The 13,475-nt window shown below is 44.8% G+C and overlaps 2 protein-coding genes across 6 annotated transcripts in view; one reads left to right on the top strand and one right to left on the bottom strand.

Annotated features, from left to right (window-relative positions):
* The window catches only part of LOC137434118 (myosin light chain kinase, smooth muscle-like), a 281,545-nt gene that overhangs the window by 118,356 nt on the left and 149,714 nt on the right, over nt 1-13,475 (top strand). The gene's annotated exons all lie outside the window — the stretch shown is intronic.
* Nucleotides 1-13,475, bottom strand: part of LOC137434120 (carbohydrate sulfotransferase 8-like) — a 62,060-nt gene that overhangs the window by 34,924 nt on the left and 13,661 nt on the right. The gene's annotated exons all lie outside the window — the stretch shown is intronic.

A 13,475-nucleotide genomic window follows, 5' to 3' on the forward strand; every position in this document is an offset into this window, starting at 1 on the left:
GGACCTCCAAGTTAAAATGTTTGGCCAATTTCAAGAGGTCCGACTTTAGTAACGCTCGGAACTGTGCCTCACTCGGTGTTACCGCAAAGTTCTGTGCCACAAACGCCATGGTGACTATCGTTAACACCTGTTAACCTTCACCCAAGACTTTACCCCAATTTCCCCAAAAATTTACCAATTAATACTTAATTAATAAATTTTTATTAATAAAAATATTATTTTATTATTTTATACAATTTTAGATCCCGGACGTAGACCTAATTGCGAATCCGCAAATCGTAATTTGGACGAGCCCCCAATTCTGTCACGTGGTCCCCTCGGTGACTACCTGGTCTCGGTGACCCCCGGACCGTGAGAGGAACTTCGCCAGAAAGTAGTATTATATATGCGCTTTCGCAACGCAATCCCTATGAATTCCACCCAAGAGAAAACTGATGTTCAATGATATATTTCAAGGGTAATGATACCATACAACTTCAATGATACAATCAAGGATATATTCCCCGAGCAATCCACCATCCACAATTCACACTCAACAATCAATCAATCCCCTAGATGATTAAGATGGCCATCTTACATACGTGTGTCCCCTTTTGTACTCACGACCCCCTTTGGTCTCTGTCCCTCACAATGTCTCTGGGCCCATCCTGACCAAGATGATGGTCTGCTTCGCCGCTCTCGGGCGGTTGAACGAACCCCGGGTGGACGTTTTCCCACCGGGCATGTATCGTACCGGGAACCAAGGTTGCAGCCCCCTCTTGGCCACGCGAAGCGGGTACTGTACAGCAGGCAGACGCCACACGCCGTTTGCAACGCGGGTTAGGCCCCAACGTGCGACCCGTACGCGTCTTTGTAGACGGTGCCGCGAACGGTGCCAGACACTGGGTCGGTGCACGGCCACACGGTAGCTTGACGTGTCCACCGGGCAGGTATCCGTCCCGGTAACTCCTCTCGCCAGACGGGCTCGGGAACGCCGCTTTTCCACACGGCTCAATATCGGTCCCACCTCTCGTCGGAGCGGGGCGAGGAAGAAGAATCCTCGTCGCTTCTCTTCACCTCGTGTCTTTTCTTCTTCCGTTTCCGGTCTCTTTTTCCAGAAGGGCTCCTGACCCTCCAACCACAACAACCCTTAATCGACTACACATTGATAAGCAAAGACCTGAATAGTAATTCACATACATTCCCATAAATATGTAACACCGATACACTCGGCAAGGGGTGAATTTCGACACGTGATGACTTTTAAAAGGGTCGTTTACATGATATTGCCCGAAAATGTGCAAAAGCTCAATGTAGTTTTGCATGCAAAGATTAATGGCCATACTTATAGAATGTATGCCTCCACGGACGTTATGACGTGCTATGGGTGTGGAGCTTACGGACACGTAAAGAGTTCCTGTCCCGGTTTGGTGAGACCATTAGAAAATCGAGACCAGGTGATTGCAGATTCTCCTCCCTCCCCACCTAATGGGGCGGATGATATGGTAGACTCCTCCCCACTACCTAATGGTGATCGGGAAACAGTTGACTCCTCCCCCTCACCTACTGAGATACGTGGAATGGTAGACCCCTCCCCACAACCAATGGGTGAACAGGAAACAGTAGACCACTCCTCCCTACCTGCTGGTGTGACAAACGTGGTTGATCCCTCTCCTACTGTACAGGACTGTACGGATGACAATATGGAAGGGTTCGTAACAGTGGTTCGTAAAAAAGGACATAAACGTTCATGTCCCGTCGTGAAGGATGCAAGCACAGTGCAAAGTAAGGTACTTGTTGTGTCAAACGTGTCGCCGAGCTTGCAAGATGGAGCTTGTGTAGAGAATACCTGTGTGGGATTGCAAACTGAACCGGCACCGGGTTTAAATCTAAGCAATTCGTTTGCACCACTTGCCGAACTGTTTGAGGGTTCTGAGTGTGATATAGACATCGAGAATCCTCGCGCATCTCAGGAGGACACAAGTGGGGATATTGATAACCCTGATGTCTTACATGACATTAATGTAATGGTCACAGAGGTGGGCGCATGGATGGCCAGGTGTAATGATAAAACAGATAAGTTGGACAGCCCCTCAGAGGAAACCTGTAAGCCTACACGTTTCGAACAAAATAAAAGGGATGATAAGAAGGAAGCTGCATATGACGATGAGCAGCTAAACATGAATGAAAACGATATCCATGTTTCTGATCCTGGGGAGATTTGTGCCTCAGAAATAAGTTTGCATCAGGAAGAGAATGACAAAGATGATGCGTTTGATTTTGATGAACCCTACTCTACCTCGTCAGGTAGTGGGTTTTGTGCCCAAGAGGATGGGGATGGGGACACTGTAGTTACAGAAGATGAAGTTAAAAAATTCCTCGATGAATCCTTCAGGAAAAGGAATGTCAGAATTCAGGATTATTTCCCAAACCTACATGCTTTTCTAAAAATTACTAGAAACATGATTCGTGAACCCCAGCAAGTTGGGATATCAGAACCTCAATTTCAGCGGTTGAGAAAGTGTGCCACTAAGGCAGGAAAAGAACTCCAAGAGGAGGAAAATTAATAAAGAATAAATGAAGGTAACGTCTCTCAACATAAACGGAGGCCGCAGCTGTATGCGGCGTCTGGAGGTGTTACAACTATTTGAGAAAGAAAAGATTGATATTTTCATGTTACAAGAGACACACATTAACGAATCTTGTGAAGACGAGTGGCGCAGAATGTTTAAAGGGTGCCATGTTTTCTCCAGTGCGGTTGAAGAAGCTAAAGCGGGGGTGGCAATAATCTTGCATCCTCGCCTTCAACCATCCGAGATTCACTATAGAGAGATTTGTAAGGGTTTCTTGATGGTGGTGGATTTTATTAGCAGCAATCAAAAGGTTAGCATTATTAATGTGTATTGCCCCAGTGACAGCGCTGAAAGGGCTCTATTTCTTCCAAAATTAGCGGATTGTTTAAGCACTGTTGATTTGACTTGTTTAATTTGTATGGGGGGCGATTATAATTGCACACTCAACCCTCGACTGGACAGGAACACTCCTGAGCCACATCCACCCAGTGCAAAGTCCTTGGCACAACTTGTGAAAAAATACAAACTTAGAGATGTATGGTGATTACAATATCCAAACACCCGTCAATATACATGGGTGTGCTGTGCAAAAAACCAGTTAACCATGGGTCGACTGGACAGATTGTACGTGAACCAAGGAATGGTGAATCTGGTTAAGAGAACATGTATAACTCCATCTGGTTTTTCTGATCACCATATGATTGCAATGGATTGTATGTTACCTGGTCATTGCTGTTAGAGTGCACACTGGAATTTCAATGTGAAATTGTTACAAGATGAACATTTTAAAAATGCCTTCAGAATGGTATGGGAAGGATTAGAAAAGAAAAAGTGTTCCTATGTCAATATGCGACAGTGGTGGGACTGTACCAAGTCACAAATTCGGATTTTCTGCCAACAATATTGCTCGTATGCCACTAGTAATACGTCTGGGTTGAAAAGTGCTCTAAATGCAGATGTACTTCAATATGAACAAGAAGCTGGAACATCTTTGGGAAGTGACCAATATCAGCAGCTGATAGAAAAAAAGACCCTGCTGGCCGAACTGGTCAAAGAGCATGCGGCGGTAGCAATGATTCACCTGCGGATGAGCATAATACACCTCGAGACTCCAAACAAAGATTTCTTCAAAATGCAGAAGGCTGCCAACACTTCTCGGCAGATTCAGAGTCTACGCTCTCCCGACGGTGTTCTGACTCGCCAAAGTGACATTAAACATTCACTGCAAGAGTTTTACTCAAACTTGTTTACTCCAAGAACGGTGGATAAAACGATGGCAAATGAGATAATTGAACTTCTCCCATCTCTTTCTGAAGAGCAGCAACTCCAACTGGAATGTGACATTTCTCTGGAGGAGCTCACAACAGCAGTGAAACAACTCGAAGACGGCAAGGCCCCCGGAATTGACGGACTTCCTGCTGAATTTTACAAAGTTTTTTGGAATGTTCTGGGTCCTGCTTTAATTGAGATTTTTCACGAGAGCCTAAATCAGGGGGAATTGCCCTTGAGCTGCAGAAGAGCTGTCTTATGTCTTCTTCCCAAGAAAGGGGATTTGCAGCAGATTACAAACTGGCGGCCTGTGTCATTGTTAAATACTGATTACAAGATTGTGTCAAAAATGCTTGCAATGCGTCTTAAAAGGGTCATCTCGTTCTTAGTTGGGAATGACCAAACGTATTGCATACCTGAACGATCCATGTATGACAGTATTTTCTTGGTTCGAGACTTGATTACTATCGGTCAAAGTGCATCGCATGCTTTTGGGTTATTACTCCTTGACCAGGAGAAAGCTTTTGACAGTGTGGATCACTCTTTTCTGTTTGCAGTTCTTACGAAAGCAGGATTTGGAGAAAAATTCATTTCTTGCATAAAACTTTTATACAACAATGTATCATGCCTGCTAAAAGTAAATAATAGTCTGTGTCGTCCTTTCCCCTTTCAGCGTGGCATCCGTCAGGGCTGTCCACTGTCAGGCATGTTGTACACACTGTCCATCGAACCCTTACTGGCTCTCCTTCGTACCACTTTATCTGGTTTGTCCTTGTCAAACAATTCCAAAATTGTTACATCAGCATATGCAGATGACCTGTGTGTTGTGGTTAAAAACCAGGAAGATGTTTTTGAGCTATCCTGGTGTTTTGCCAAATTTGTACTTGCTTCATCAGAAAGAGTAAATTGGAACAAAAGTGTAGCTCTTTCTCTGTACCCAGATACCCTATCGGGGTCACAGGCTTCACATATGGTTCCCCCAACTCTTCCAGGAGGAATGTTATGGAAAACGGATGGGTTTAAATACTTAGGCATCCATTTGGAAACTGCAAGCTATATGAAGAAAAACTGGGATGGTTTCTTAGATAACATTAAGCAGAACCTATCAAAGTGGAAAGGGATGCTCCATATCTTGTCACTTAAGGCACGGGTAACGATAATAAACAACCTGGTGCTTCCAATCGTATGGCATAAGATCATAGCACTCCAGCCTCCTCAAGCTCTGATCACCAACATTCAGAGGGGTCTAGTTGACTTCTTCTGGGGAGGCCACCACTGGCTTAAGCCAGATGTGCTGTGTAGACCACGTAATTCAGGTGGTCAAAACCTGGTGCACATCCCTAGTCGAATAATGGCTTTTCGGCTAATGACAATAAAACGTCTGCTGTATAGCGAGGTTGTGCCCTGGCGTCCTCTCACGAATACGTTGCTCAGGCAAGTAGGTGGAATGGACTATGACCGGGAACTTTTCCTTATGGACTTGAAACAGGTCGACAGAGCTCGGCTCCCTGCATTTCATCGGTCTCTCCTGAACGCCTGGCAAGCTCTAGGAGTGCAGCGGTTGGAGATCTCTTATGATCCCAGGAGGTTTGTGCATGAGCCATTGTTCCAAAACTCACTATTCGCTGAAGTATCTACCAGCCGAGCTTTGATGGAACATTTTACGAACAATGAGATTAATAAAGTGCGAGATCTTATGGAGCTATCCTTAAAGCGATGGTTGTCTGCCAGCACTGTTTCTGGAAAAATTGGCTTGCGTTCAATTAGAATAGTGAGCAGGGTCATAAAGATTGTATCCCAGACTTTTTTAGATTTAAACATTGGGTGGAATGGGGTAAATGAAGAAGTAGACTTTCGTTTAACCTTCCCTGAACTCTCAGTCACTGCCCAGGAACAACATGGTGTGTTTTCCTCTCACAGCGAAGAATCCAGTGTGTTCCACATCATGGGAAAAAGGGCAATGTATAGAATTTGTCTAGAGGTGTGCTTACCGGGCTGTGCAGCACCCTTAAGGAACAAGTGGAAAGAGTCTTTACCTGCAGGAGCATTTCTCACTCCAAATTGGGATGAAATGTACAGGAGTCCTACTGTTGGACGTACAGGAGACCTAAATTGGAGACTGGTCCATCACGCCCTGGCCACACAGGTGTTAGTTCAGAAGTTTAACCCTGCTGTGTCTAATTTATGTCCTTTTTGTGGTAATGTTGAACATTTGTATCATGCGTTTATTGAGTGCAAGAGATTGTCATCTCTGTTTCTGTATCTGAGCCGAATCTTTTGTAAATTCAAAATTGTTTTTTCTGTTACAATCTTTGTTTATGGACTTGCATGTAATACTAGGAAAAACTCTGTGATTTTTCTTTTGAATTTTTTGCTTGGAATTGCTAAGTTTGCAATTTATAAAACCAGAAAAGCCAGATTAGGTAGTGGAAAAAATGAAAATGCACTTTTTTGTTTCATCGGGATGGTGTCAGCACGTATAAAGCTCGAACATGCTTATCATGTAAGCATGGGGAACCTTCTTGTGTTTGAAGAGTTATGGGGCATGGGGGGTGTTTTGTGCAAATGCATTGGAAATGAGGTTGTGATTTGTATGTGAAGTGGAGTCGGAATACTTTGGGTTTATACTTTTATAATAAAAGGACACAAAAGTCAAAAGTCTCTCTCTCTCTCTCTCTCTCTCTCTCTCTCTCTCTGTCTCTCTCTCTGTCGCCACCTGCTGGCCGTTTGTATGCTGGTTGTACTGTCATGGCGTCTGCTTGTGGAGGCCTGTGAGTGCTCTGTGTTGTTGCTTCATTCCCCCCCCCCCCCCCCCGTTTTCGCCCCTCTGTGTCCTTGTGCCTGTTCGTGGAGTCTTCCTGGTGATTCCCATATAAGTTGAGACGGGAGAGAGAGCCGGAGAGCACAGGGTGATTGCTGGTAAGGGTTCGCCGTTTTTGGGCGTCGCCCGATCGGTGTTTGCTCCTTCATCTTAAACCTCTATTTCCTTTTTTTCCTTTCGTTTATCTTTCCTTCAGTTTGTTTTATTGCCTCCCTTTTCCGAAGTTAGGGAAATCGGAGAGGTCTGATTGCTTCCCATTCCCGGAGTTCAGGTAGGGAAGATTGTATTATATATTCACCCTCCCCGAGTTGGGGAGGGGTTGTAAGTGCAGCTGTTCCAGCATGGCAGCTGCACTATCTCGATTTACGGCCTTTCAGAGCCTGACCCGTGAGCACGGGTTCTTTTGTGTACCTCCGGAACGTGAGGTTAGTGTCGAGGACGTTGTCCTCGCAACCGGTCGTGTTGTCGGGATCGACAAGGTTGTTGCCGCTTCGCGGATGAACAAGCGGATCGTTATTTTTTTGTCCGACGTGGATTGTGTCCCACAAAATGTCGAACAGGGTTTGACAATCGATCCAGATTTATTTGTAATGATTTCCCCACTAGATAGCCCAGCGATAAAAGTCGTGATATCAAATTGCCCCCCATTTGTATCCGACGATGTACTAATTAAAGAGTTGTCCCGATACGGTACCATCGTGTCTCGTATCTCCATGATTCCCTTCGGGTCACGAAACAACGATTTAAGGCACATGGTTTCATTCCGGCGGCAAGTGTTTATGATTTTAAAAAATTCCCAGAAGGATTTAAACCTTATAATAAAATTAAAACATCAACAGAACGAATATACAGTGTACGTGTCCACCAACGTTCTAAAATGTTTTGGCTGCGGACAATTTGGGCATGTTAAGCATGATTGCCCCCGAAAAGAGAATTCTCCACAAGTGCAACCTCCCCTCCGAACCGGGAATAAGCACCCCCCCCCCCACCTTCCCACCACCGATCCAAACCCTTCCACCACCGACCCAAGCCTTCCCACCACCGACCCAAGCCTTCCCACCACCGAACCAAACCTTCCCACCACCGAACCAAGCCTTCCCGCCGCCGAACCAAGCCCTCCCACCACCGACCCGAACCTTCCCACCATCGACCCAAGCCTTACCACCACTGATCTTAATCTGTCCACCACCGACCCAAGCCCTCTTACCACCAATCCAAACCCCCCTGCCGTACCCCCTTCCCCTCCCCTTGAAACAGGGGCCCCTCCCTCTACTGAAGGATCTAATTGCAGCCATCTCCTGTTAACGATAGATCTCACCCCCCAGGCGACATTGTCCAACTTGTTGCCCGCTATAACTGATCCTACCTCTCTCGCCCTGGTAGCCGATGGGAATCCCCTCCCGATGATCACGTCCTCCCCCCCCCCCCCCTCCCCCAAACCCTTGCAATCTCTTCCCACTAACCAGGACGAGTTTCAGTTAGTCTGCCCAAAAGGAAAAAGACATCTGCAAACAACAGATGAAAACGGTCATCTCTTTAAAAAACCTACAAACTGAAAACCGACAGCCCCTCCTCTCTGGCCTAGATTTGTCCCTCGTCACAGAAAATCATTTCTCGGTATTGGAGGACATAGATGTGGATGAATCCTCGCCCTTGTCTACTGACCTAGAAACTGATATGGTTGAACCGCAAAAATTAGTACCCCCCCCCCCCCTCCCCCCTCCCCCCCTCCCCTGAAGATGGCTCATTTCTCTCCCTCCCCGTCCCCTCCCTCTATGGACTATGCCCCATCCGATAACGTGGAGGGATGTGATGACGGTGAGGAGATAAATGATGAAAACCAGTGTGACACACCATCTGAGCCATCTGATATAGATGACTCTGTTAGTGAATGTGGTAGCCTTAAGGAAGAAGAAATCCCTCCAATCCCTCCCTCCGAGATAAAAAGGTTTCTTAAGGACACATTCCGAAAAAGGAATGTTGTTATAGAAACCTTTTTTCCGGAGCTACCTGATTTTATACATTCCGCTAGACTGATGGTAAAACGGCCCCACGTTTTTAATTTCAATTCCTCCCAACGTCACCGTTTAAAGAAGTGGTTGCAAAAAGCTAAGAATGAACTGCTATCAAAAAATTGAGTGGTGGTCACTCCTCCTTATAGCTGTAATGAGTTTTTCCATTTGTAGCTTGAATATTAACGGAGGATGTAGCTCTGTCCGTAAAGTTCAAGTAAGGGATTTTTTATTACAGAAGAAAGTTGACATTGCCCTCTTACAAGAGACCCATGCCAACGACTGCTGTGTCGCAGAGTGGTGTGGGCTCTTCCCCGGTCTGTCCTTCTTTAGTAACGGTGACTCCCGCAAAGGCGGTGTCGCAATAATTCTTAGCCCCTCCTTTTCGCCTTCATCGCTTAAATTCGACGAAATACACAAGGGATCCCTAGCATCCCTATAATTCCACTACTGTGGAAAATTCTATACTATTTTTAATATCTATGCCCCAAGTATGCCTGTAGCTCGGCGAGTTTTTTTTAATGACCTTGGGACACACCTAACGTCCCTCGACAGCCAAAACGCCCTAAAAAACCAAGACAATCATGTTTGTATTGGTGGAGATTTTAACTGCACCCTCCAACCCCAACTAGACAGGAACAGTGCAGAGCCCCATCCTGCCTCCACAATCCCTCTCACCAAATTTTTAAAACAAATGAATTTGACAGATATATGGCGGGTACAGCACCCATCAATCAGGCAATACACATGGTGTCGATGCATTCAGGGTAATATTGTACTTGCTCGCTTGGACAAGTTTTATATTAATCCTCCACTTGAACGCCTCGTTCTGTCATCCAAAATTTGCCCATCAGGATTCTCGGACCACAGCGCAACATTTCTCAAAATTTCTGCCCCCTGCCCGAAACACAAGAGTGCTTTTTGGAAATTTAATAACAACTTACTTGATGATAGTACCTTTAAGGACATTTTTCCGGAAATTTGGAATATTCTGGTTGCCTCCCAAGGGAATTTCTCAAACCTCAGACAATGGTGGGATAATGCCAAAACGCACATCAGACTGTTCTGCCAACAATATCGTACGTATGGTGTTCAAGAGGAAAGAAAAACCACAACCTTACTTGAAGATGAAATCCTGGAATTACAGGAACAGCTTCACGGAACTGCAAGTGTGAGCTACCAGGGAATGAGGCAACAAATCCATGGAAAAACGGCCTTACTGAATTCCATATCCGAAAGGCGAGCACAAAATGCTTTATTGCGCCTGAAGATGAGGTTCATACACGACCTTGATGCTCCAACCAAATTCTTCTTCAGCCTTAAAAGGGGGGCCTCTTCGTCAATGATTACACGCTTGCTCCATGATGGGGAACTCCTTTATGAAGAGGGCAGAATCAGGGAATGTGCCCGGAAACATTTTAAACAACGGTTTATGCGGCATGACATTAACCAGGATGCAATATCGGAACTTGTTTCTAACCTTCCAACATTGGCGGAGGATCAGAAGCAGCAGTTGGAGGATCCTCTTAGGTTACCTGAGCTTACCGCTGCCTTGAAGGCCTTGGAACCTGATAAAGCCCCTGGACTGGATGGGCTGACTAGTGAATTTTTCCAGTTTTTTTGGGACGCCATTGGACCTCACCTACTGCGGGTATTGAATGAATGTTTAGAGGATGGACAACTGCCGTGGAGTTGCCGGAGAGCAGTCACCACCTTAATTCCTAAGAAAGCGGACACTCAACTTATAGAGAACTGGCGTCCTATTTCCGTTTTATGTACGGATTATAAAATTTTAGCCAAAGCCTTGTCTAATCGAATGAAACCTTTTATGAATGTACTAATAGGAGAACATCAATCCTTTTGTATTCCTGGACGTACTATTTTTAATAATATCTTTCTTATCCGTGATACCATTCGGTTTTGTAACAATTTTAATATGAATGTTGGTCTGTTTTTTATTGACCAAGGAAAAGCCTTTGACTGTATTGACCACATGTACCTTTTTAGAGTTTTAGAGAATTTTGGGTTTGGACCTATTTTTATCTCGTACGTTAAACTTTTGTATTGTAATATATCCAGTGTTCTTAAAATTAATCAAGTATTGTGTAGCCCCATTGCTGAACAACGGGGAGTACGGCAAGGTTGCCCGCTATCTGGACTTTTATACTCTCTTGCCATCGAACCTCTTCTGCTCCAATTACGTACGCACATTTCTGGCTTCACTGGATCAATTCTTACCACACCGCTAAAAGTCTCTGCCTATGCAGATGATGTCTGTATTTATATAAAAAATAGTGCTGACGTCACTGCGGTGGCTCAGGCACTAAAAACATATTGTCAGGCTTGTTCAGGCCAGGTAAACTGGAAGAAGAGTGAAGCCCTTTGGATAGGACCTGGAGATTGCCCGCCAATTGTCCTACCAGGAGGAGTGAACTGGCAGAAAAGTGGCATTAAATACCTCGGTATTTTCCTCGGAGACAACACCTTTGAGCAGCAGAACTGGGTGGGATTACCGGACAAGGTAATGGCAAAACTGGCCCGCTGGAAAGGACTTCTTTTTTAACTTCCGTACCACGGAAGAACTCTCGTCATTAACAATCTTGTCGCCTCTATGCTATGGCATAAGATGATATGCCTACAACCGCCCGGGAGCCTTCTTATTACACTGCAAAAGAGCATTGTCGACTTTTTCTGGAGCGGGAAACACTGGCTCCAACCCCCCGTGGCATACTTACCACTCACTGAAGGTGGCCAAGGTCTTATTGATATCCGCAGCCGGATTATGGCCTTCCGGCTTCATATCGTGCACCAACTTGTATATGGAGATGAAGCCCTACTCTGGAGGCCTCTGGCTAACTGCATATCGCAGCTTACATGCAAGCTGGGTTATGACCGAGAACTTTTCTTGATGAACCCTCATCAAATCGATTCATCCTTGCTGCCCACCTTTTACCAAGGGGTGATGAACGCCTGGCAAGCCCTGTCCTTTTCCCGTGAAATGGCAACATACAACATGGAAATGTTGTTGAATGAGCCCCTATGCTACAACCCCTTCCTGGAAAACAGCTTGAATAATAGGGGACTCGTTCAACGTTTTGTTGATGCCAAGCTGCTGCGAGTGAAAGACCTCATGACAGAGTCTGGGAGCTGCCGGCTGAGTGCTGCCGCTGTGGCACAAAAAACCGGAATAAAATCTGTCAGGATCATCTCTCGGTTCCTTCAAGGGATATCCACAACGTATCGTAATACCTGCGAGGAACTTGGCCCTTCCCCCGAGGAAACAGCGGGTGACTTCCCCAAACTCCTAGTCTTCAGCCCGCCACTTAATCTGTCCCCTGGCCTGAACAGCCCTGATGATACTGCATTATCCCTTCCCGCCTTTCCAAAGAAAACTTTGTACAACGCGTACGTTAAAATTTTATACGCAAAAACATTTTCTGAGCACCCGAGGCTTCAATGGCGGGATGTTTTACCCCCAATACCACCCAATTGCCCCAATTGGCGAAGTTTTTATCTCTTGCCTACTCCAAAGTATGTTGGAGATATTCAATGGAAACTTGTACACTGGATTTTACCTTATAATGTTTTACTGAACCGGTTTTCTACTGCTAACTCTAATCTATGCCCTTTCTGTGCATCCATTGAAACCCTACCGCATATATACCTTGAGTGTGAACGATTGCAACCTCTTTTTACATTCCTTCAGGAACGCTTTGTGAAGCTTGGTTCCCTCTTCAATCACAATGTTTTTATTTATGGTGTTTTAGGACCGTCTTCCCTTAGAAATGTGGTTTTAATGAATTTTTTAATTGGCCAGGCCAAGTTTGCAATTTATAAATCCAGGAAGAAAAAAATGGGAAACGCTTCTGACTCGTCATATGATGTACTGCTCACCCTTAAGGCTCTTGTAAATGCAAGACTAAAGCTAGAATACCGGTTTTTTAAAATGAACAAGAATTTAACATGTTTTAAAGAAAAGTGGGTTTTTAATGATGTCATATGCACACTTGATGATGATGATTTGATAATAACTTTTCCTTGAGACCATTTTTATTGTGTTTTGTTTCTTTATGACTGAACATAACTGATTTTCTGTACTCTTGTAATAAAAGGAAGAAACAGTCAGTCTCTCTCTCTCTCTCTCTCTCTCTCTCTCTCTCTCTCTCTCTCTCTGTCTCTGTCTCTGTCTCTGTCTCTGTCTCTCTCTCTTTCTCCTTCTATGTCTCTCTCCCTTTCTCCATTGACTGGACGGCCTTTGCTTCTGAGAGGTTCTGGAATGGAAAGGTTGAAACCTCAATGATGGATGGTGCCGGCCAGATGTTGGTCTTGTTGGTCATTAAATCAGGCACTCAGTCAAGAGGAATTTTTCAGATCTTTCTAGAATCAATGGTTACTTTGGTGAGGCAACTCTTGTTAAGCTACCTTTTATATTTGCAGATAATCCACTCCATCCTTTCCACTTATCTCTCTTTCTAGAGCTGAAAAGGGTTTCTTGGGCTGAAAAAAATGAGTGATGCTAGAATCTTCAACTGATGAATGATATTGTGTTTTGTTCGTGGGTATATAATCATGGGTCCTGAAGCCCACCTGGATTAGGAAGGACAAACAGTCAATGACGTCATACAATTTTGCTGAGTTGTTTTACAGACTCACTGACTGACTTACCGACGGCCAATGCTCAGTCACATAAGCTCACCGGACTAAAGTCCAGATAAGCTAAAAACGTAATATTTTGAGTGTACTGTGAGAGTATAAGTTTGTAATTTTATTCGTCTTCGTGTGTTGCGTATTGTAGGAGTGTATACTTATGAAGAGATTCAA

Source organism: Myxine glutinosa, chromosome 10, assembly GCF_964187855.1.
Source record: "Myxine glutinosa chromosome 10, kmMyxGlut1.1, whole genome shotgun sequence".
In the NCBI taxonomy this organism is placed as follows: Eukaryota; Metazoa; Chordata; class Myxini; order Myxiniformes; family Myxinidae; genus Myxine; species Myxine glutinosa.